The 25,689-nt window shown below is 38.8% G+C and overlaps 4 non-coding genes and 1 pseudogene across 4 annotated transcripts; all 5 read left to right on the top strand.

Moving 5' to 3' along the window:
- Window positions 1-66: 66 nt before the first annotated feature.
- LOC149099034 (U6 spliceosomal RNA) lies at window positions 67-140 on the top strand (annotated as a pseudogene).
- Window positions 141-5,393: 5,253 nt separating this feature from the next.
- On the top strand, window positions 5,394-5,502 carry LOC149099033 (U6 spliceosomal RNA). Its single transcript, XR_016204012.1, has one exon. It is a non-coding gene; the product is annotated as a U6 spliceosomal RNA (small nuclear RNA).
- A 5,255-nt stretch (window positions 5,503-10,757) lies between these two features.
- On the top strand, window positions 10,758-10,866 carry LOC149099032 (U6 spliceosomal RNA). Its single transcript, XR_016204011.1, has one exon. It is a non-coding gene; the product is annotated as a U6 spliceosomal RNA (small nuclear RNA).
- Window positions 10,867-16,119: 5,253 nt separating this feature from the next.
- Window positions 16,120-16,228, top strand: LOC149099031 (U6 spliceosomal RNA). The gene has a single exon (XR_016204010.1). It is a non-coding gene; the product is annotated as a U6 spliceosomal RNA (small nuclear RNA).
- A 5,261-nt stretch (window positions 16,229-21,489) lies between these two features.
- LOC149099030 (U6 spliceosomal RNA) lies at window positions 21,490-21,598 on the top strand. Its single transcript, XR_016204009.1, has one exon. It is a non-coding gene; the product is annotated as a U6 spliceosomal RNA (small nuclear RNA).
- Window positions 21,599-25,689: the final 4,091 nt, after the last annotated feature.

Raw genomic sequence — 25,689 nt, 5'->3', positions numbered from 1 at the left:
GTCAGCTTGACGAAATCTACAGGATATCATTGGTCGAAAACTGCTAATCTACAGGATGCGATTGGCTCACTCAACAGAGAAGATTAGCCTGACCGCAGCGCAAGGATGACACGCAAATTCGTGAAGCGTTCCAAATTTTTTTGCTCCTGCGACAACTGTAGAATCATATTTTGAGTGCACCCGTCGATTTCCGGCAGAATTGTGAGAAGAGCATTTCTAAGGTGCATCGGATAGCCTTTAAAAGGCTTATTTATTATAAGTTGAAGTGAATGCCAAGTGTGTATCTTAGGCTGAGATGTGTTTTTATGTGGCTAGACAGCCAAACTTCCTTAAAAAATGCTAAGAAAACCCGACACACGCAAGTCGCGGAGGTCCCGCGTGAGCGTGGACCCGCGATGGCAGTCGTGAGTTATTTATCTAGCCCAGGCTACACTCGTCTGAATTCAGTTCGCGCGGTGACTCTGACAAGGAGCCGACCGGTTAGCGTTCTGTATTTGCTGTCTAAAGGAAGTCTGCCCGAGGACATCATTAAGTCCGATGAAGGCGCAAGTCTAACGATTTGCTAGCAAGCGTCGTCCATTATCGTACGTGAGGCGGGCCAGAGATGTGTAAACGGGTCAACATTTAGCCCCGTAATAGTACGGCCGTTTGCACTGTGGCGATAATGTTGTGCTTGCTTTAGACAGCAAAGATCTTTAGCCACATCAATTTAGGGCTTAGACGTGCAATGGACTAGACATTTCTAGCTGCTGTTGGCGTTCTGTGGTCTGAACTTTGATGGGGCTAAAGACTTAGAAAAAAATCTTTTGAAGTCTGGATATGGTACTTGCCCGCTCGTTGAAATTCAATTACATCCGGGACATTGCTATTTGCGAGCAAGACATGGCTACGAACGGAGTGAAGAACATCAGGTCAAGCGCTGATCGTGAGTAGCTAGAATTTCCTTCTTTTATCAATTTTAGGCGTTCTCGGCTTAGCTAACTATCAGAACTGTCTGTGATTCGCTAGCGCGGAAGAAATTTATGTGCGTGGCTTGTTGAGTGTTCTCGCTGAATCATAATTATGGCCTAGTTTGTTTGAAGTTCAATCGATTCTCGATGTAGGAAGCTCTTGTTCAGTCCATTTAGGACAATGCAGGCCTTTAGAAAGCCACTGCCTACCATGCTCTTGTCGCCATGATTGGCTAATTTAACCCACAGTAAAGACATAGTGAGGTCATTTAGGTGAAATCGCAGAGGTTCAGCATGTCTAGATTAGTGCCGCGAATCAAATGATCAATTTAAGCTCTAATTTAGCTTTGTTTGGCTCGTTGGACTCATTTGCAGCGACTTCAAAGGCTTGTATAGGCATGGTACGGCCTCTATTAAGGCGGGACCTAACCCAAAATTCTGAAAGAAATTCGAAGTTTTGTTTTTCACGGAACCCGAATCTTAAGGTATTGAAGTTTTATTTGGACTAGTACTGTTACTGTAAGTTTAAAGCTCGTTTTCTCAAAACGAGTTCTTTTCGCCTTCGAGAAAAGATATCTTGAGAAGGATTTATTCAATTGTGCTGAAATTTTCAGGATTTGTTGTTCTGAGTACGTCCTGTGGGATAAGCATAGAGCTTTTCCATCCAGTGCATTCTGTCGAAGTTATGTATTGAAACGTACGCTAGATTTTCTGCATCAGATTTAACTGGCCATCATTTCACGTGTTTTTAACTTTTCAAAAATCTCTATGCTTGTCACAGCAAGCTATTTGTCTTCTTTTGTAAAATGTAAAAATGATTCCTTTTGATCAGTTCTTGTAGGAGTTATTTTTTCTCAAGTAAGCCCTGGCATTCCCAAGCAGGTGGCAGATTTAATCAGCCGGTGTCAGGTTACAATACAGTCGTAGGGTACACAAATATTTTTTTCATGATCTTTGGTCTTTGAGCTTTTTAAAATGTATACTTTGCCATGGTTTGGAGTTAACTCTTAGCCGCCAGAAAATGTTTGAAACATGTTGTGTTTTTAGGTTAAGTCCCACCTTAAGAGTACACCAGGTAGATAGCACTCTCAGTACGACATGGCCATATTTATGTACACTATCTGAGCGATTTTCCACAAACATGCCCGCTATTTTGGTGCAAAGTCTTCAACACGGTTTTCATCAATTCAGACATATACAATAAGTGATTAATTCAGATTTGGGCGCGATAGACGGCAGCAGCCCTCGGCGAAACGTGTGCACTCTTCATCAGTATCAGCGACTCTCAAACACTCAATCTTAAACTAATGAATTGACCGTGACAGTGACGCTACACAGCTCTCTTCTTAGCAATTCGTGTCGTGCGGAAAAGCACAGATTATATATATATATATATATATATATATATATACATATATATATATATATATATATACATATATATATATATATATATATATACATATATATATATATATATATATATATATAATCTGCAACAAGGCAACAAGGGCTCATTTTCAAGTAAACAAAAGAATACTAAAATGGCGGCCATTTTGGAATAAGGTGTATATATATAATATATAATCTGCAATAATATATAGCAAGAGCTATAAGATACGATTGAAACTTTCCTGTGATTCAAAAAATGTCATTTATTTGGCTTCGTGTAAGAAATGTAACTTACAATACATTGGCTCTACAACAACAGATTTTAGAGTTAGATTTCGCAACCACAAGTCTGCTATGCTGACCAAGAAAAAGACTTGTGAGGTAGCGGTGCATTTCAACAGAACACCGCACGACTTAAACGACTTTTCTTTCCAGTGTATTGATCAAGTGCAGATAAATGCAAACAATACAAGTAACATCGAAAAGCTTTTAATCACTGAAGAGGCATATTGGAGTGCACAGTTGTTCTCTCTGGCACCTTTTGGCTTGAATAAACGTCAGGAATTCCACTCGAAAAAAAGAATAAACTACAATTAGCGCAAAAATAACTTGCAAATTTGGCGGTTATCTTAGTTCAGGTGTTCAAAGGCCCTGACCTTGGATCTTGTTAGCTTTGTTAGCGCTAGGTTTTCTCAGGGGCCCCCATCGGGGAATTTATTACATTATTGTTGTTTAAGGGCCCTGTTTAGGGCGCCTGTTGTGCCTTGCCGCGGCATAGTTTCAGGGGCTTTGTTTGGGGATTTTGGGACCGCCTTTTTTGAACATTGAATATTTTACACGCGGGTCCCTTCACACTTTAGGCTGACTCGACGAATCGCGTTACTTTTTTGACATTAATCTTATTTGTATTATATTCGATTATTTATTCTTATTTGGTTTGTGTCTTTTGAGTTTTGTACCGCATTGTCATAGTATCTCGCTTAGTAATCACCGATTGTTTATCATTGGTTAATTTTTTCGTTTTCATGTGTTACCACGCCCTGTTATGTAATCATCTTTGTAATATTATGTCATTTTTTATACTGTAAACTTATTTAAGGTTATTGTAATTTATTATTCACTTGCACTGCAACTGATGAAGGTCTTTGACCGAAACGTTTATTTTTATTACATTTTTAAACTTTTTTTTTTAGATTTCTTAGACTTTTTACTGTATATATATATTTTTTTCGCTCGAAGTTGTCCGTCCTCGTTTTCCACAATTGCCTATATATATATATATATATATATATATATATATATATATATATATATATATATATTAAACAAATATTTCCTCCCGTGGAGCATCCAGCAGTAAGACTGCGTGGCATCCAGTAGAAGAGTATTCAATGTTTGGATCATGCAGTCACATCACTTCATACGCATTATTCCAAAATGGCCGCCATTTAAGTATTCTTTTGTTTACTTGCAAATTAGCCCTGTTTGCCTCGCTCTCAAACTCGAAATTCAAAAGAATATTTTCCCTTAAACGAGGCAACAAGGGCTCATTTTCAAGTAAACAAAAGAATACTAAAATGGCGGCCATTTTGGAATAAGGTGTATTCTCTCAAGTTTGGCCCCAGCAACAAATCACAGGCCGAGCTAGGGTCTCTGAATATGGGCCCATTTCGGCCGCTATGTGGCGAAAGTGAAGCTCAGTTTGTCCAAAACCACAGCATAAAAAAAGAGATTTACAGAAACTTAAAGTTGCGTTTCGTTACGCAACTTTACGCCAGTTTTACATGCCCGTAAAGGCACGTAAAGGTAGACGTACGCCGTCGGACGTAAAGCTTGCGTTAATGCAGCTTAAAGTTGAAAAACCAGATCCACGTTCCTTTACGCGCCATGTAAAGTTTGCGCAAAGCGATACTTTGCTAGACCAAATGTAAAGTTGCTATAAAGCTATCATAAATGCGTCTAGTCACATTTACGCTTATTTAGGTCTTATGCGCATGTCCCAAGTGTGCAACCGCTGGAAAAAGATAACGCGGCCTCTAGTGCAACGTGATTGAAACGTTTACGCGGGAAATTTAGAGCGAAAATGAAGATAGATCATTTCCTGAGAGGGATAGTTGTAGCGTTGACGATCTAATTGGAAAATCAACCCCATATTTAAATTGAAAATAGCGTATTAAAGCATGAGATTAATGATATTGTGAAATGGGAAAGGATATTAAAGTTTCCAGAAGTTTCTCATGACATTGGAAAAGAGCAAAGTACTTGACTATCTCAGCGTTGTATAAAAGATTACAAAAATAAAAAAAGCTAAACAAAAAAAGCGATGCAAATTCTCCTTACATATGGTAACATAACATCGACTGTAAAATTTACTGCGTGTTTTCATTTGGACTCATTATATATTTTCGTACCACTGACATACGATACCACTAAATGGTATTTTATTGGCCGCCAGTCCATGTGATCCCCTCTGGGTATGATTTATCATCCGCGTGACAGGATCAGAAAGGATGAATAGAGTGCCAAACTGCTCATAAAGTCAAACAAAAGAGACGTCGTTCAACGCGACGCAGTTCACTTTCCCAAATCTTCTTGTGACTTATTGGAAATAACAGCAGAATTATCGAATCAAAAAAACCATCATAGGTATCCATACGCTTATACAATTGTAGGCGCCAAAAAATTTGACTAGTAGGAAGACCTTCGACGAAATATCAACGGCACTGCGTGACGCATTTACTGCTTCCAAAAATTTCCGTAAATTTCCGTAATAAATGTGTCGTTGATCCTGGACCAATTTACTCAGTTGAAGAACTAATTTAAACTTTCTTAACTTGACTTCAAGTCCGGAAAAAGTCTCGGAAAATCGTCAGAAACGTTGTTGAAAGTTTGAATTAAATATTGCAGACACACACGCATGCGTTGAGATGCGTGGGAATAATAGGCTTACAACAAAGCCCTAAGCCTCAAGGCTAGTTTAAGCAAGTCCCACAAGGTTCAGTGCTGCAGAACACAGCCTAATATATATTGTGTTTGATGTACGCCATAGACGTGCTCGCTTAACGGCAGCACATATACTAAAATTGGAACGATACAGAGAAGATTAGCATGGCCCCTGCGCAAGGATGACACGCAAATTCGTGAAGCGTTCCAAATTTTTTTGCTCCTGCGACAACTGTAGAATCATATTTTGAGTGCACCCGTCGATTTCCGGCAGAATTGTGAGAAGAGCATTTCTAAGGTGCATCGGATAGCCTTTAAAAGGCTTATTTATTATAAGTTGAAGTGAATGCCAAGTGTGTATCTTAGGCTGAGATGTGTTTTTATGTGGCTAGACAGCCAAACTTCCTTAAAAAATGCTAAGAAAACCCGACACACGCAAGTCGCGGAGGTCCCGCGTGAGCGTGGACCCGCGATGGCAGTCGTGAGTTATTTATCTAGCCCAGGCTACACTCGTCTGAATTCAGTTCGCGCGGTGACTCTGACAAGGAGCCGACCGGTTAGCGTTCTGTATTTGCTGTCTAAAGGAAGTCTGCCCGAGGACATCATTAAGTCCGATGAAGGCGCAAGTCTAACGATTTGCTAGCAAGCGTCGTCCATTATCGTACGTGAGGCGGGCCAGAGATGTGTAAACGGGTCAACATTTAGCCCCGTAATAGTACGGCCGTTTGCACTGTGGCGATAATGTTGTGCTTGCTTTAGACAGCAAAGATCTTTAGCCACATCAATTTAGGGCTTAGACGTGCAATGGACTAGACATTTCTAGCTGCTGTTGGCGTTCTGTGGTCTGAACTTTGATGGGGCTAAAGACTTAGAAAAAAATCTTTTGAAGTCTGGATATGGTACTTGCCCGCTCGTTGAAATTCAATTACATCCGGGACATTGCTATTTGCGAGCAAGACATGGCTACGAACGGAGTGAAGAACATCAGGTCAAGCGCTGATCGTGAGTAGCTAGAATTTCCTTCTTTTATCAATTTTAGGCGTTCTCGGCTTAGCTAACTATCAGAACTGTCTGTGATTCGCTAGCGCGGAAGAAATTTATGTGCGTGGCTTGTTGAGTGTTCTCGCTGAATCATAATTATGGCCTAGTTTGTTTGAAGTTCAATCGATTCTCGATGTAGGAAGCTCTTGTTCAGTCCATTTAGGACAATGCAGGCCTTTAGAAAGCCACTGCCTACCATGCTCTTGTCGCCATGATTGGCTAATTTAACCCACAGTAAAGACATAGTGAGGTCATTTAGGTGAAATCGCAGAGGTTCAGCATGTCTAGATTAGTGCCGCGAATCAAATGATCAATTTAAGCTCTAATTTAGCTTTGTTTGGCTCGTTGGACTCATTTGCAGCGACTTCAAAGGCTTGTATAGGCATGGTACGGCCTCTATTAAGGCGGGACCTAACCCAAAATTCTGAAAGAAATTCGAAGTTTTGTTTTTCACGGAACCCGAATCTTAAGGTATTGAAGTTTTATTTGGACTAGTACTGTTACTGTAAGTTTAAAGCTCGTTTTCTCAAAACGAGTTCTTTTCGCCTTCGAGAAAAGATATCTTGAGAAGGATTTATTCAATTGTGCTGAAATTTTCAGGATTTGTTGTTCTGAGTACGTCCTGTGGGATAAGCATAGAGCTTTTCCATCCAGTGCATTCTGTCGAAGTTATGTATTGAAACGTACGCTAGATTTTCTGCATCAGATTTAACTGGCCATCATTTCACGTGTTTTTAACTTTTCAAAAATCTCTATGCTTGTCACAGCAAGCTATTTGTCTTCTTTTGTAAAATGTAAAAATGATTCCTTTTGATCAGTTCTTGTAGGAGTTATTTTTTCTCAAGTAAGCCCTGGCATTCCCAAGCAGGTGGCAGATTTAATCAGCCGGTGTCAGGTTACAATACAGTCGTAGGGTACACAAATATTTTTTTCATGATCTTTGGTCTTTGAGCTTTTTAAAATGTATACTTTGCCATGGTTTGGAGTTAACTCTTAGCCGCCAGAAAATGTTTGAAACATGTTGTGTTTTTAGGTTAAGTCCCACCTTAAGAGTACACCAGGTAGATAGCACTCTCAGTACGACATGGCCATATTTATGTACACTATCTGAGCGATTTTCCACAAACATGCCCGCTATTTTGGTGCAAAGTCTTCAACACGGTTTTCATCAATTCAGACATATACAATAAGTGATTAATTCAGATTTGGGCGCGATAGACGGCAGCAGCCCTCGGCGAAACGTGTGCACTCTTCATCAGTATCAGCGACTCTCAAACACTCAATCTTAAACTAATGAATTGACCGTGACAGTGACGCTACACAGCTCTCTTCTTAGCAATTCGTGTCGTGCGGAAAAGCACAGATTATATATATATATATATATATATATATATATATACATATATATATATATATATATATACATATATATATATATATATATATATACATATATATATATATATATATATATATATAATCTGCAACAAGGCAACAAGGGCTCATTTTCAAGTAAACAAAAGAATACTAAAATGGCGGCCATTTTGGAATAAGGTGTATATATATAATATATAATCTGCAATAATATATAGCAAGAGCTATAAGATACGATTGAAACTTTCCTGTGATTCAAAAAATGTCATTTATTTGGCTTCGTGTAAGAAATGTAACTTACAATACATTGGCTCTACAACAACAGATTTTAGAGTTAGATTTCGCAACCACAAGTCTGCTATGCTGACCAAGAAAAAGACTTGTGAGGTAGCGGTGCATTTCAACAGAACACCGCACGACTTAAACGACTTTTCTTTCCAGTGTATTGATCAAGTGCAGATAAATGCAAACAATACAAGTAACATCGAAAAGCTTTTAATCACTGAAGAGGCATATTGGAGTGCACAGTTGTTCTCTCTGGCACCTTTTGGCTTGAATAAACGTCAGGAATTCCACTCGAAAAAAAGAATAAACTACAATTAGCGCAAAAATAACTTGCAAATTTGGCGGTTATCTTAGTTCAGGTGTTCAAAGGCCCTGACCTTGGATCTTGTTAGCTTTGTTAGCGCTAGGTTTTCTCAGGGGCCCCCATCGGGGAATTTATTACATTATTGTTGTTTAAGGGCCCTGTTTAGGGCGCCTGTTGTGCCTTGCCGCGGCATAGTTTCAGGGGCTTTGTTTGGGGATTTTGGGACCGCCTTTTTTGAACATTGAATATTTTACACGCGGGTCCCTTCACACTTTAGGCTGACTCGACGAATCGCGTTACTTTTTTGACATTAATCTTATTTGTATTATATTCGATTATTTATTCTTATTTGGTTTGTGTCTTTTGAGTTTTGTACCGCATTGTCATAGTATCTCGCTTAGTAATCACCGATTGTTTATCATTGGTTAATTTTTTCGTTTTCATGTGTTACCACGCCCTGTTATGTAATCATCTTTGTAATATTATGTCATTTTTTATACTGTAAACTTATTTAAGGTTATTGTAATTTATTATTCACTTGCACTGCAACTGATGAAGGTCTTTGACCGAAACGTTTATTTTTATTACATTTTTAAACTTTTTTTTTTAGATTTCTTAGACTTTTTACTGTATATATATATTTTTTTCGCTCGAAGTTGTCCGTCCTCGTTTTCCACAATTGCCTATATATATATATATATATATATATATATATATATATATATATATATATATATATTAAACAAATATTTCCTCCCGTGGAGCATCCAGCAGTAAGACTGCGTGGCATCCAGTAGAAGAGTATTCAATGTTTGGATCATGCAGTCACATCACTTCATACGCATTATTCCAAAATGGCCGCCATTTAAGTATTCTTTTGTTTACTTGCAAATTAGCCCTGTTTGCCTCGCTCTCAAACTCGAAATTCAAAAGAATATTTTCCCTTAAACGAGGCAACAAGGGCTCATTTTCAAGTAAACAAAAGAATACTAAAATGGCGGCCATTTTGGAATAAGGTGTATTCTCTCAAGTTTGGCCCCAGCAACAAATCACAGGCCGAGCTAGGGTCTCTGAATATGGGCCCATTTCGGCCGCTATGTGGCGAAAGTGAAGCTCAGTTTGTCCAAAACCACAGCATAAAAAAAGAGATTTACAGAAACTTAAAGTTGCGTTTCGTTACGCAACTTTACGCCAGTTTTACATGCCCGTAAAGGCACGTAAAGGTAGACGTACGCCGTCGGACGTAAAGCTTGCGTTAATGCAGCTTAAAGTTGAAAAACCAGATCCACGTTCCTTTACGCGCCATGTAAAGTTTGCGCAAAGCGATACTTTGCTAGACCAAATGTAAAGTTGCTATAAAGCTATCATAAATGCGTCTAGTCACATTTACGCTTATTTAGGTCTTATGCGCATGTCCCAAGTGTGCAACCGCTGGAAAAAGATAACGCGGCCTCTAGTGCAACGTGATTGAAACGTTTACGCGGGAAATTTAGAGCGAAAATGAAGATAGATCATTTCCTGAGAGGGATAGTTGTAGCGTTGACGATCTAATTGGAAAATCAACCCCATATTTAAATTGAAAATAGCGTATTAAAGCATGAGATTAATGATATTGTGAAATGGGAAAGGATATTAAAGTTTCCAGAAGTTTCTCATGACATTGGAAAAGAGCAAAGTACTTGACTATCTCAGCGTTGTATAAAAGATTACAAAAATAAAAAAAGCTAAACAAAAAAAGCGATGCAAATTCTCCTTACATATGGTAACATAACATCGACTGTAAAATTTACTGCGTGTTTTCATTTGGACTCATTATATATTTTCGTACCACTGACATACGATACCACTAAATGGTATTTTATTGGCCGCCAGTCCATGTGATCCCCTCTGGGTATGATTTATCATCCGCGTGACAGGATCAGAAAGGATGAATAGAGTGCCAAACTGCTCATAAAGTCAAACAAAAGAGACGTCGTTCAACGCGACGCAGTTCACTTTCCCAAATCTTCTTGTGACTTATTGGAAATAACAGCAGAATTATCGAATCAAAAAAACCATCATAGGTATCCATACGCTTATACAATTGTAGGCGCCAAAAAATTTGACTAGTAGGAAGACCTTCGACGAAATATCAACGGCACTGCGTGACGCATTTACTGCTTCCAAAAATTTCCGTAAATTTCCGTAATAAATGTGTCGTTGATCCTGGACCAATTTACTCAGTTGAAGAACTAATTTAAACTTTCTTAACTTGACTTCAAGTCCGGAAAAAGTCTCGGAAAATCGTCAGAAACGTTGTTGAAAGTTTGAATTAAATATTGCAGACACACACGCATGCGTTGAGATGCGTGGGAATAATAGGCTTACAACAAAGCCCTAAGCCTCAAGGCTAGTTTAAGCAAGTCCCACAAGGTTCAGTGCTGCAGAACACAGCCTAATATATATTGTGTTTGATGTACGCCATAGACGTGCTCGCTTAACGGCAGCACATATACTAAAATTGGAACGATACAGAGAAGATTAGCATGGCCCCTGCGCAAGGATGACACGCAAATTCGTGAAGCGTTCCAAATTTTTTTGCTCCTGCGACAACTGTAGAATCATATTTTGAGTGCACCCGTCGATTTCCGGCAGAATTGTGAGAAGAGCATTTCTAAGGTGCATCGGATAGCCTTTAAAAGGCTTATTTATTATAAGTTGAAGTGAATGCCAAGTGTGTATCTTAGGCTGAGATGTGTTTTTATGTGGCTAGACAGCCAAACTTCCTTAAAAAATGCTAAGAAAACCCGACACACGCAAGTCGCGGAGGTCCCGCGTGAGCGTGGACCCGCGATGGCAGTCGTGAGTTATTTATCTAGCCCAGGCTACACTCGTCTGAATTCAGTTCGCGCGGTGACTCTGACAAGGAGCCGACCGGTTAGCGTTCTGTATTTGCTGTCTAAAGGAAGTCTGCCCGAGGACATCATTAAGTCCGATGAAGGCGCAAGTCTAACGATTTGCTAGCAAGCGTCGTCCATTATCGTACGTGAGGCGGGCCAGAGATGTGTAAACGGGTCAACATTTAGCCCCGTAATAGTACGGCCGTTTGCACTGTGGCGATAATGTTGTGCTTGCTTTAGACAGCAAAGATCTTTAGCCACATCAATTTAGGGCTTAGACGTGCAATGGACTAGACATTTCTAGCTGCTGTTGGCGTTCTGTGGTCTGAACTTTGATGGGGCTAAAGACTTAGAAAAAAATCTTTTGAAGTCTGGATATGGTACTTGCCCGCTCGTTGAAATTCAATTACATCCGGGACATTGCTATTTGCGAGCAAGACATGGCTACGAACGGAGTGAAGAACATCAGGTCAAGCGCTGATCGTGAGTAGCTAGAATTTCCTTCTTTTATCAATTTTAGGCGTTCTCGGCTTAGCTAACTATCAGAACTGTCTGTGATTCGCTAGCGCGGAAGAAATTTATGTGCGTGGCTTGTTGAGTGTTCTCGCTGAATCATAATTATGGCCTAGTTTGTTTGAAGTTCAATCGATTCTCGATGTAGGAAGCTCTTGTTCAGTCCATTTAGGACAATGCAGGCCTTTAGAAAGCCACTGCCTACCATGCTCTTGTCGCCATGATTGGCTAATTTAACCCACAGTAAAGACATAGTGAGGTCATTTAGGTGAAATCGCAGAGGTTCAGCATGTCTAGATTAGTGCCGCGAATCAAATGATCAATTTAAGCTCTAATTTAGCTTTGTTTGGCTCGTTGGACTCATTTGCAGCGACTTCAAAGGCTTGTATAGGCATGGTACGGCCTCTATTAAGGCGGGACCTAACCCAAAATTCTGAAAGAAATTCGAAGTTTTGTTTTTCACGGAACCCGAATCTTAAGGTATTGAAGTTTTATTTGGACTAGTACTGTTACTGTAAGTTTAAAGCTCGTTTTCTCAAAACGAGTTCTTTTCGCCTTCGAGAAAAGATATCTTGAGAAGGATTTATTCAATTGTGCTGAAATTTTCAGGATTTGTTGTTCTGAGTACGTCCTGTGGGATAAGCATAGAGCTTTTCCATCCAGTGCATTCTGTCGAAGTTATGTATTGAAACGTACGCTAGATTTTCTGCATCAGATTTAACTGGCCATCATTTCACGTGTTTTTAACTTTTCAAAAATCTCTATGCTTGTCACAGCAAGCTATTTGTCTTCTTTTGTAAAATGTAAAAATGATTCCTTTTGATCAGTTCTTGTAGGAGTTATTTTTTCTCAAGTAAGCCCTGGCATTCCCAAGCAGGTGGCAGATTTAATCAGCCGGTGTCAGGTTACAATACAGTCGTAGGGTACACAAATATTTTTTTCATGATCTTTGGTCTTTGAGCTTTTTAAAATGTATACTTTGCCATGGTTTGGAGTTAACTCTTAGCCGCCAGAAAATGTTTGAAACATGTTGTGTTTTTAGGTTAAGTCCCACCTTAAGAGTACACCAGGTAGATAGCACTCTCAGTACGACATGGCCATATTTATGTACACTATCTGAGCGATTTTCCACAAACATGCCCGCTATTTTGGTGCAAAGTCTTCAACACGGTTTTCATCAATTCAGACATATACAATAAGTGATTAATTCAGATTTGGGCGCGATAGACGGCAGCAGCCCTCGGCGAAACGTGTGCACTCTTCATCAGTATCAGCGACTCTCAAACACTCAATCTTAAACTAATGAATTGACCGTGACAGTGACGCTACACAGCTCTCTTCTTAGCAATTCGTGTCGTGCGGAAAAGCACAGATTATATATATATATATATATATATATATATATATATACATATATATATATATATATATATACATATATATATATATATATATATATACATATATATATATATATATATATATATAATCTGCAACAAGGCAACAAGGGCTCATTTTCAAGTAAACAAAAGAATACTAAAATGGCGGCCATTTTGGAATAAGGTGTATATATATAATATATAATCTGCAATAATATATAGCAAGAGCTATAAGATACGATTGAAACTTTCCTGTGATTCAAAAAATGTCATTTATTTGGCTTCGTGTAAGAAATGTAACTTACAATACATTGGCTCTACAACAACAGATTTTAGAGTTAGATTTCGCAACCACAAGTCTGCTATGCTGACCAAGAAAAAGACTTGTGAGGTAGCGGTGCATTTCAACAGAACACCGCACGACTTAAACGACTTTTCTTTCCAGTGTATTGATCAAGTGCAGATAAATGCAAACAATACAAGTAACATCGAAAAGCTTTTAATCACTGAAGAGGCATATTGGAGTGCACAGTTGTTCTCTCTGGCACCTTTTGGCTTGAATAAACGTCAGGAATTCCACTCGAAAAAAAGAATAAACTACAATTAGCGCAAAAATAACTTGCAAATTTGGCGGTTATCTTAGTTCAGGTGTTCAAAGGCCCTGACCTTGGATCTTGTTAGCTTTGTTAGCGCTAGGTTTTCTCAGGGGCCCCCATCGGGGAATTTATTACATTATTGTTGTTTAAGGGCCCTGTTTAGGGCGCCTGTTGTGCCTTGCCGCGGCATAGTTTCAGGGGCTTTGTTTGGGGATTTTGGGACCGCCTTTTTTGAACATTGAATATTTTACACGCGGGTCCCTTCACACTTTAGGCTGACTCGACGAATCGCGTTACTTTTTTGACATTAATCTTATTTGTATTATATTCGATTATTTATTCTTATTTGGTTTGTGTCTTTTGAGTTTTGTACCGCATTGTCATAGTATCTCGCTTAGTAATCACCGATTGTTTATCATTGGTTAATTTTTTCGTTTTCATGTGTTACCACGCCCTGTTATGTAATCATCTTTGTAATATTATGTCATTTTTTATACTGTAAACTTATTTAAGGTTATTGTAATTTATTATTCACTTGCACTGCAACTGATGAAGGTCTTTGACCGAAACGTTTATTTTTATTACATTTTTAAACTTTTTTTTTTAGATTTCTTAGACTTTTTACTGTATATATATATTTTTTTCGCTCGAAGTTGTCCGTCCTCGTTTTCCACAATTGCCTATATATATATATATATATATATATATATATATATATATATATATATATATATTAAACAAATATTTCCTCCCGTGGAGCATCCAGCAGTAAGACTGCGTGGCATCCAGTAGAAGAGTATTCAATGTTTGGATCATGCAGTCACATCACTTCATACGCATTATTCCAAAATGGCCGCCATTTAAGTATTCTTTTGTTTACTTGCAAATTAGCCCTGTTTGCCTCGCTCTCAAACTCGAAATTCAAAAGAATATTTTCCCTTAAACGAGGCAACAAGGGCTCATTTTCAAGTAAACAAAAGAATACTAAAATGGCGGCCATTTTGGAATAAGGTGTATTCTCTCAAGTTTGGCCCCAGCAACAAATCACAGGCCGAGCTAGGGTCTCTGAATATGGGCCCATTTCGGCCGCTATGTGGCGAAAGTGAAGCTCAGTTTGTCCAAAACCACAGCATAAAAAAAGAGATTTACAGAAACTTAAAGTTGCGTTTCGTTACGCAACTTTACGCCAGTTTTACATGCCCGTAAAGGCACGTAAAGGTAGACGTACGCCGTCGGACGTAAAGCTTGCGTTAATGCAGCTTAAAGTTGAAAAACCAGATCCACGTTCCTTTACGCGCCATGTAAAGTTTGCGCAAAGCGATACTTTGCTAGACCAAATGTAAAGTTGCTATAAAGCTATCATAAATGCGTCTAGTCACATTTACGCTTATTTAGGTCTTATGCGCATGTCCCAAGTGTGCAACCGCTGGAAAAAGATAACGCGGCCTCTAGTGCAACGTGATTGAAACGTTTACGCGGGAAATTTAGAGCGAAAATGAAGATAGATCATTTCCTGAGAGGGATAGTTGTAGCGTTGACGATCTAATTGGAAAATCAACCCCATATTTAAATTGAAAATAGCGTATTAAAGCATGAGATTAATGATATTGTGAAATGGGAAAGGATATTAAAGTTTCCAGAAGTTTCTCATGACATTGGAAAAGAGCAAAGTACTTGACTATCTCAGCGTTGTATAAAAGATTACAAAAATAAAAAAAGCTAAACAAAAAAAGCGATGCAAATTCTCCTTACATATGGTAACATAACATCGACTGTAAAATTTACTGCGTGTTTTCATTTGGACTCATTATATATTTTCGTACCACTGACATACGATACCACTAAATGGTATTTTATTGGCCGCCAGTCCATGTGATCCCCTCTGGGTATGATTTATCATCCGCGTGACAGGATCAGAAAGGATGAATAGAGTGCCAAACTGCTCATAAAGTCAAACAAAAGAGACGTCGTTCAACGCGACGCAGTTCACTTTCCCAAATCTTCTTGTGACTTATTGGAAATAACAGCAGAATTATCGAATCAAAAAAACCATCATAGGTATCCATACGCTTATACAATTGTAGGCGCCAAAAAATTTGACTAGTAGGAAGACCTTCGACGAAATATCAACGGCACTGCGTGACGCATTTACTGCTTCCAAAAATTTCCGTAAATTTCCGTAATAAATGTGTCGTTGATCCTGGACCAATTTACTCAGTTGAAGAACTAATTTAAACTTTCTTAACTTGACTTCAAGTCCGGAAAAAGTCTCGGAAAATCGTCAGAAACGTTGTTGAAAGTTTGAATTAAATATTGCAGACACACACGCATGCGTTGAGATGCGTGGGAATAATAGGCTTACAACAAAGCCCTAAGCCTCAAGGCTAGTTTAAGCAAGTCCCACAAGGTTCAGTGCTGCAGAACACAGCCTAATATATATTGTGTTTGATGTACGCCATAGACGTGCTCGCTTAACGGCAGCACATATACTAAAATTGGAACGATACAGAGAAGATTAGCATGGCCCCTGCGCAAGGATGACACGCAAATTCGTGAAGCGTTCCAAATTTTTTTGCTCCTGCGACAACTGTAGAATCATATTTTGAGTGCACCCGTCGATTTCCGGCAGAATTGTGAGAAGAGCATTTCTAAGGTGCATCGGATAGCCTTTAAAAGGCTTATTTATTATAAGTTGAAGTGAATGCCAAGTGTGTATCTTAGGCTGAGATGTGTTTTTATGTGGCTAGACAGCCAAACTTCCTTAAAAAATGCTAAGAAAACCCGACACACGCAAGTCGCGGAGGTCCCGCGTGAGCGTGGACCCGCGATGGCAGTCGTGAGTTATTTATCTAGCCCAGGCTACACTCGTCTGAATTCAGTTCGCGCGGTGACTCTGACAAGGAGCCGACCGGTTAGCGTTCTGTATTTGCTGTCTAAAGGAAGTCTGCCCGAGGACATCATTAAGTCCGATGAAGGCGCAAGTCTAACGATTTGCTAGCAAGCGTCGTCCATTATCGTACGTGAGGCGGGCCAGAGATGTGTAAACGGGTCAACATTTAGCCCCGTAATAGTACGGCCGTTTGCACTGTGGCGATAATGTTGTGCTTGCTTTAGACAGCAAAGATCTTTAGCCACATCAATTTAGGGCTTAGACGTGCAATGGACTAGACATTTCTAGCTGCTGTTGGCGTTCTGTGGTCTGAACTTTGATGGGGCTAAAGACTTAGAAAAAAATCTTTTGAAGTCTGGATATGGTACTTGCCCGCTCGTTGAAATTCAATTACATCCGGGACATTGCTATTTGCGAGCAAGACATGGCTACGAACGGAGTGAAGAACATCAGGTCAAGCGCTGATCGTGAGTAGCTAGAATTTCCTTCTTTTATCAATTTTAGGCGTTCTCGGCTTAGCTAACTATCAGAACTGTCTGTGATTCGCTAGCGCGGAAGAAATTTATGTGCGTGGCTTGTTGAGTGTTCTCGCTGAATCATAATTATGGCCTAGTTTGTTTGAAGTTCAATCGATTCTCGATGTAGGAAGCTCTTGTTCAGTCCATTTAGGACAATGCAGGCCTTTAGAAAGCCACTGCCTACCATGCTCTTGTCGCCATGATTGGCTAATTTAACCCACAGTAAAGACATAGTGAGGTCATTTAGGTGAAATCGCAGAGGTTCAGCATGTCTAGATTAGTGCCGCGAATCAAATGATCAATTTAAGCTCTAATTTAGCTTTGTTTGGCTCGTTGGACTCATTTGCAGCGACTTCAAAGGCTTGTATAGGCATGGTACGGCCTCTATTAAGGCGGGACCTAACCCAAAATTCTGAAAGAAATTCGAAGTTTTGTTTTTCACGGAACCCGAATCTTAAGGTATTGAAGTTTTATTTGGACTAGTACTGTTACTGTAAGTTTAAAGCTCGTTTTCTCAAAACGAGTTCTTTTCGCCTTCGAGAAAAGATATCTTGAGAAGGATTTATTCAATTGTGCTGAAATTTTCAGGATTTGTTGTTCTGAGTACGTCCTGTGGGATAAGCATAGAGCTTTTCCATCCAGTGCATTCTGTCGAAGTTATGTATTGAAACGTACGCTAGATTTTCTGCATCAGATTTAACTGGCCATCATTTCACGTGTTTTTAACTTTTCAAAAATCTCTATGCTTGTCACAGCAAGCTATTTGTCTTCTTTTGTAAAATGTAAAAATGATTCCTTTTGATCAGTTCTTGTAGGAGTTATTTTTTCTCAAGTAAGCCCTGGCATTCCCAAGCAGGTGGCAGATTTAATCAGCCGGTGTCAGGTTACAATACAGTCGTAGGGTACACAAATATTTTTTTCATGATCTTTGGTCTTTGAGCTTTTTAAAATGTATACTTTGCCATGGTTTGGAGTTAACTCTTAGCCGCCAGAAAATGTTTGAAACATGTTGTGTTTTTAGGTTAAGTCCCACCTTAAGAGTACACCAGGTAGATAGCACTCTCAGTACGACATGGCCATATTTATGTACACTATCTGAGCGATTTTCCACAAACATGCCCGCTATTTTGGTGCAAAGTCTTCAACACGGTTTTCATCAATTCAGACATATACAATAAGTGATTAATTCAGATTTGGGCGCGATAGACGGCAGCAGCCCTCGGCGAAACGTGTGCACTCTTCATCAGTATCAGCGACTCTCAAACACTCAATCTTAAACTAATGAATTGACCGTGACAGTGACGCTACACAGCTCTCTTCTTAGCAATTCGTGTCGTGCGGAAAAGCACAGATTATATATATATATATATATATATATATATATATATATACATATATATATATATATATATATACATATATATATATATATATATATATATACATATATATATATATATATATATATATATAATCTGCAACAAGGCAATAAGGGCTCATTTTCAAGTAAACAAAAGAATACTAAAATGGCGGCCATTTTGGAATAAGGTGTATATATATAATATATAATCTGCAATAATATATAGCAAGAGCTATAAGATACGATTGAAACTTTCCTGTGATTCAAAAAATGTCATTTATTTGGCTTCGTGTAAGAAATGTAACTTACAATACATTGGCTCTACAACAACAGATTTTAGAGTTAGATTTCGCAACCACAAGTCTGCTATGCTGACCAAGAAAAAGACTTGTGAGGTAGCGGTGCATTTCAACAGAACACCGCACGACTTAAACGACTTTTCTTTCCAGTGTATTGATCAAGTGCAGATAAATGCAAACAATACAAGTAACATCGAAAAGCTTTTAATCACTGAAGAGGCATATTGGAGTGCACAGTTGTTCTCTCTGGCACCTTTTGGCTTGAATAAACGTCAGGAATTCCACTCGAAAAAAAGAATAAACTACAATTAGCGCAAAAATAACTTGCAAATTTGGCGGTTATCTTAGTTCAGGTGTTCAAAGGCCCTGACCTTGGATCTTGTTAGCTTTGTTAGCGCTAGGTTTTCTCAGGGGCCCCCATCGGGGAATTTATTACATTATTGTTGTTTAAGGGCCCTGTTTAGGGCGCCTGTTGTGCCTTGCCGCGGCATAGTTTCAGGGGCTTTGTTTGGGGATTTTGGGACCGCCTTTTTTGAACATTGAATATTTTACACGCGGGTCCCTTCACACTTTAGGCTGACTCGACGAATCGCGTTACTTTTTTGACATTAATCTTATTTGTATTATATTCGATTATTTATTCTTATTTGGTTTGTGTCTTTTGAGTTTTGTACCGCATTGTCATAGTATCTCGCTTAGTAATCACCGATTGTTTATCATTGGTTAATTTTTTCGTTTTCATGTGTTACCACGCCCTGTTATGTAATCATCTTTGTAATATTATGTCATTTTTTATACTGTAAACTTATTTAAGGTTATTGTAATTTATTATTCACTTGCACTGCAACTGATGAAGGTCTTTGACCGAAACGTTTATTTTTATTACATTTTTAAACTTTTTTTTTTAGATTTCTTAGACTTTTTACTGTATATATATATTTTTTTCGCTCGAAGTTGTCCGTCCTCGTTTTCCACAATTGCCTATATATATATATATATATATATATATATATATATATATATATATATATATATATTAAACAAATATTTCCTCCCGTGGAGCATCCAGCAGTAAGACTGCGTGGCATCCAGTAGAAGAGTATTCAATGTTTGGATCATGCAGTCACATCACTTCATACGCATTATTCCAAAATGGCCGCCATTTAAGTATTCTTTTGTTTACTTGCAAATTAGCCCTGTTTGCCTCGCTCTCAAACTCGAAATTCAAAAGAATATTTTCCCTTAAACGAGGCAACAAGGGCTCATTTTCAAGTAAACAAAAGAATACTAAAATGGCGGCCATTTTGGAATAAGGTGTATTCTCTCAAGTTTGGCCCCAGCAACAAATCACAGGCCGAGCTAGGGTCTCTGAATATGGGCCCATTTCGGCCGCTATGTGGCGAAAGTGAAGCTCAGTTTGTCCAAAACCACAGCATAAAAAAAGAGATTTACAGAAACTTAAAGTTGCGTTTCGTTACGCAACTTTACGCCAGTTTTACATGCCCGTAAAGGCACGTAAAGGTAGACGTACGCCGTCGGACGTAAAGCTTGCGTTAATGCAGCTTAAAGTTGAAAAACCAGATCCACGTTCCTTTACGCGCCATGTAAAGTTTGCGCAAAGCGATACTTTGCTAGACCAAATGTAAAGTTGCTATAAAGCTATCATAAATGCGTCTAGTCACATTTACGCTTATTTAGGTCTTATGCGCATGTCCCAAGTGTGCAACCGCTGGAAAAAGATAACGCGGCCTCTAGTGCAACGTGATTGAAACGTTTACGCGGGAAATTTAGAGCGAAAATGAAGATAGATCATTTCCTGAGAGGGATAGTTGTAGCGTTGACGATCTAATTGGAAAATCAACCCCATATTTAAATTGAAAATAGCGTATTAAAGCATGAGATTAATGATATTGTGAAATGGGAAAGGATATTAAAGTTTCCAGAAGTTTCTCATGACATTGGAAAAGAGCAAAGTACTTGACTATCTCAGCGTTGTATAAAAGATTACAAAAATAAAAAAAGCTAAACAAAAAAAGCGATGCAAATTCTCCTTACATATGGTAACATAACATCGACTGTAAAATTTACTGCGTGTTTTCATTTGGACTCATTATATATTTTCGTACCACTGACATACGATACCACTAAATGGTATTTTATTGGCCGCCAGTCCATGTGATCCCCTCTGGGTATGATTTATCATCCGCGTGACAGGATCAGAAAGGATGAATAGAGTGCCAAACTGCTCATAAAGTCAAACAAAAGAGACGTCGTTCAACGCGACGCAGTTCACTTTCCCAAATCTTCTTGTGACTTATTGGAAATAACAGCAGAATTATCGAATCAAAAAAACCATCATAGGTATCCATACGCTTATACAATTGTAGGCGCCAAAAAATTTGACTAGTAGGAAGACCTTCGACGAAATATCAACGGCACTGCGTGACGCATTTACTGCTTCCAAAAATTTCCGTAAATTTCCGTAATAAATGTGTCGTTGATCCTGGACCAATTTACTCAGTTGAAGAACTAATTTAAACTTTCTTAACTTGACTTCAAGTCCGGAAAAAGTCTCGGAAAATCGTCAGAAACGTTGTTGAAAGTTTGAATTAAATATTGCAGACACACACGCATGCGTTGAGATGCGTGGGAATAATAGGCTTACAACAAAGCCCTAAGCCTCAAGGCTAGTTTAAGCAAGTCCCACAAGGTTCAGTGCTGCAGAACACAGCCTAATATATATTGTGTTTGATGTACGCCATAGACGTGCTCGCTTAACGGCAGCACATATACTAAAATTGGAACGATACAGAGAAGATTAGCATGGCCCCTGCGCAAGGATGACACGCAAATTCGTGAAGCGTTCCAAATTTTTTTGCTCCTGCGACAACTGTAGAATCATATTTTGAGTGCACCCGTCGATTTCCGGCAGAATTGTGAGAAGAGCATTTCTAAGGTGCATCGGATAGCCTTTAAAAGGCTTATTTATTATAAGTTGAAGTGAATGCCAAGTGTGTATCTTAGGCTGAGATGTGTTTTTATGTGGCTAGACAGCCAAACTTCCTTAAAAAATGCTAAGAAAACCCGACACACGCAAGTCGCGGAGGTCCCGCGTGAGCGTGGACCCGCGATGGCAGTCGTGAGTTATTTATCTAGCCCAGGCTACACTCGTCTGAATTCAGTTCGCGCGGTGACTCTGACAAGGAGCCGACCGGTTAGCGTTCTGTATTTGCTGTCTAAAGGAAGTCTGCCCGAGGACATCATTAAGTCCGATGAAGGCGCAAGTCTAACGATTTGCTAGCAAGCGTCGTCCATTATCGTACGTGAGGCGGGCCAGAGATGTGTAAACGGGTCAACATTTAGCCCCGTAATAGTACGGCCGTTTGCACTGTGGCGATAATGTTGTGCTTGCTTTAGACAGCAAAGATCTTTAGCCACATCAATTTAGGGCTTAGACGTGCAATGGACTAGACATTTCTAGCTGCTGTTGGCGTTCTGTGGTCTGAACTTTGATGGGGCTAAAGACTTAGAAAAAAATCTTTTGAAGTCTGGATATGGTACTTGCCCGCTCGTTGAAATTCAATTACATCCGGGACATTGCTATTTGCGAGCAAGACATGGCTACGAACGGAGTGAAGAACATCAGGTCAAGCGCTGATCGTGAGTAGCTAGAATTTCCTTCTTTTATCAATTTTAGGCGTTCTCGGCTTAGCTAACTATCAGAACTGTCTGTGATTCGCTAGCGCGGAAGAAATTTATGTGCGTGGCTTGTTGAGTGTTCTCGCTGAATCATAATTATGGCCTAGTTTGTTTGAAGTTCAATCGATTCTCGATGTAGGAAGCTCTTGTTCAGTCCATTTAGGACAATGCAGGCCTTTAGAAAGCCACTGCCTACCATGCTCTTGTCGCCATGATTGGCTAATTTAACCCACAGTAAAGACATAGTGAGGTCATTTAGGTGAAATCGCAGAGGTTCAGCATGTCTAGATTAGTGCCGCGAATCAAATGATCAATTTAAGCTCTAATTTAGCTTTGTTTGGCTCGTTGGACTCATTTGCAGCGACTTCAAAGGCTTGTATAGGCATGGTACGGCCTCTATTAAGGCGGGACCTAACCCAAAATTCTGAAAGAAATTCGAAGTTTTGTTTTTCACGGAACCCGAATCTTAAGGTATTGAAGTTTTATTTGGACTAGTACTGTTACTGTAAGTTTAAAGCTCGTTTTCTCAAAACGAGTTCTTTTCGCCTTCGAGAAAAGATATCTTGAGAAGGATTTATTCAATTGTGCTGAAATTTTCAGGATTTGTTGTTCTGAGTACGTCCTGTGGGATAAGCATAGAGCTTTTCCATCCAGTGCATTCTGTCGAAGTTATGTATTGAAACGTACGCTAGATTTTCTGCATCAGATTTAACTGGCCATCATTTCACGTGTTTTTAACTTTTCAAAAATCTCTATGCTTGTCACAGCAAGCTATTTGTCTTCTTTTGTAAAATGTAAAAATGATTCCTTTTGATCAGTTCTTGTAGGAGTTATTTTTTCTCAAGTAAGCCCTGGCATTCCCAAGCAGGTGGCAGATTTAATCAGCCGGTGTCAGGTTACAATACAGTCGTAGGGTACACAAATATTTTTTTCATGATCTTTGGTCTTTGAGCTTTTTAAAATGTATACTTTGCCATGGTTTGGAGTTAACTCTTAGCCGCCAGAAAATGTTTGAAACATGTTGTGTTTTTAGGTTAAGTCCCACCTTAAGAGTACACCAGGTAGATAGCACTCTCAGTACGACATGGCCATATTTATGTACACTATCTGAGCGATTTTCCACAAACATGCCCGCTATTTTGGTGCAAAGTCTTCAACACGGTTTTCATCAATTCAGACATATACAATAAGTGATTAATTCAGATTTGGGCGCGATAGACGGCAGCAGCCCTCGGCGAAACGTGTGCACTCTTCATCAGTATCAGCGACTCTCAAACACTCAATCTTAAACTAATGAATTGACCGTGACAGTGACGCTACACAGCTCTCTTCTTAGCAATTCGTGTCGTGCGGAAAAGCACAGATTATATATATATATATATATATATATATATATATATACATATATATATATATATATATATACATATATATATATATATATATATATACATATATATATATATATATATATATATATATAATCTGCAACAAGGCAACAAGGGCTCATTTTCAAGTAAACAAAAGAATACTAAAATGGCGGCCATTTTGGAATAAGGTGTATATATATAATATATAATCTGCAATAATATATAGCAAGAGCTATAAGATACGATTGAAACTTTCCTGTGATTCAAAAAATGTCATTTATTTGGCTTCGTGTAAGAAATGTAACTTACAATACATTGGCTCTACAACAACAGATTTTAGAGTTAGATTTCGCAACCACAAGTCTGCTATGCTGACCAAGAAAAAGACTTGTGAGGTAGCGGTGCATTTCAACAGAACACCGCACGACTTAAACGACTTTTCTTTCCAGTGTATTGATCAAGTGCAGATAAATGCAAACAATACAAGTAACATCGAAAAGCTTTTAATCACTGAAGAGGCATATTGGAGTGCACAGTTGTTCTCTCTGGCACCTTTTGGCTTGAATAAACGTCAGGAATTCCACTCGAAAAAAAGAATAAACTACAATTAGCGCAAAAATAACTTGCAAATTTGGCGGTTATCTTAGTTCAGGTGTTCAAAGGCCCTGACCTTGGATCTTGTTAGCTTTGTTAGCGCTAGGTTTTCTCAGGGGCCCCCATCGGGGAATTTATTACATTATTGTTGTTTAAGGGCCCTGTTTAGGGCGCCTGTTGTGCCTTGCCGCGGCATAGTTTCAGGGGCTTTGTTTGGGGATTTTGGGACCGCCTTTTTTGAACATTGAATATTTTACACGCGGGTCCCTTCACACTTTAGGCTGACTCGACGAATCGCGTTACTTTTTTGACATTAATCTTATTTGTATTATATTCGATTATTTATTCTTATTTGGTTTGTGTCTTTTGAGTTTTGTACCGCATTGTCATAGTATCTCGCTTAGTAATCACCGATTGTTTATCATTGGTTAATTTTTTCGTTTTCATGTGTTACCACGCCCTGTTATGTAATCATCTTTGTAATATTATGTCATTTTTTATACTGTAAACTTATTTAAGGTTATTGTAATTTATTATTCACTTGCACTGCAACTGATGAAGGTCTTTGACCGAAACGTTTATTTTTATTACATTTTTAAACTTTTTTTTTTAGATTTCTTAGACTTTTTACTGTATATATATATTTTTTTCGCTCGAAGTTGTCCGTCCTCGTTTTCCACAATTGCCTATATATATATATATATATATATATATATATATATATATATATATATATATATTAAACAAATATTTCCTCCCGTGGAGCATCCAGCAGTAAGACTGCGTGGCATCCAGTAGAAGAGTATTCAATGTTTGGATCATGCAGTCACATCACTTCATACGCATTATTCCAAAATGGCCGCCATTTAAGTATTCTTTTGTTTACTTGCAAATTAGCCCTGTTTGCCTCGCTCTCAAACTCGAAATTCAAAAGAATATTTTCCCTTAAACGAGGCAACAAGGGCTCATTTTCAAGTAAACAAAAGAATACTAAAATGGCGGCCATTTTGGAATAAGGTGTATTCTCTCAAGTTTGGCCCCAGCAACAAATCACAGGCCGAGCTAGGGTCTCTGAATATGGGCCCATTTCGGCCGCTATGTGGCGAAAGTGAAGCTCAGTTTGTCCAAAACCACAGCATAAAAAAAGAGATTTACAGAAACTTAAAGTTGCGTTTCGTTACGCAACTTTACGCCAGTTTTACATGCCCGTAAAGGCACGTAAAGGTAGACGTACGCCGTCGGACGTAAAGCTTGCGTTAATGCAGCTTAAAGTTGAAAAACCAGATCCACGTTCCTTTACGCG

Source organism: Orbicella faveolata, unplaced genomic scaffold, assembly GCF_042242905.1.
Source record: "Orbicella faveolata isolate gen_17 unplaced genomic scaffold, um_ofav_v1 contig_46, whole genome shotgun sequence".
NCBI lineage: Eukaryota > Metazoa > Cnidaria > Anthozoa > Scleractinia > Merulinidae > Orbicella > Orbicella faveolata.
The sequence above is the reverse complement of the archived record's forward strand: the minus strand, read 5'-3'. Positions and strand labels throughout refer to the sequence as shown.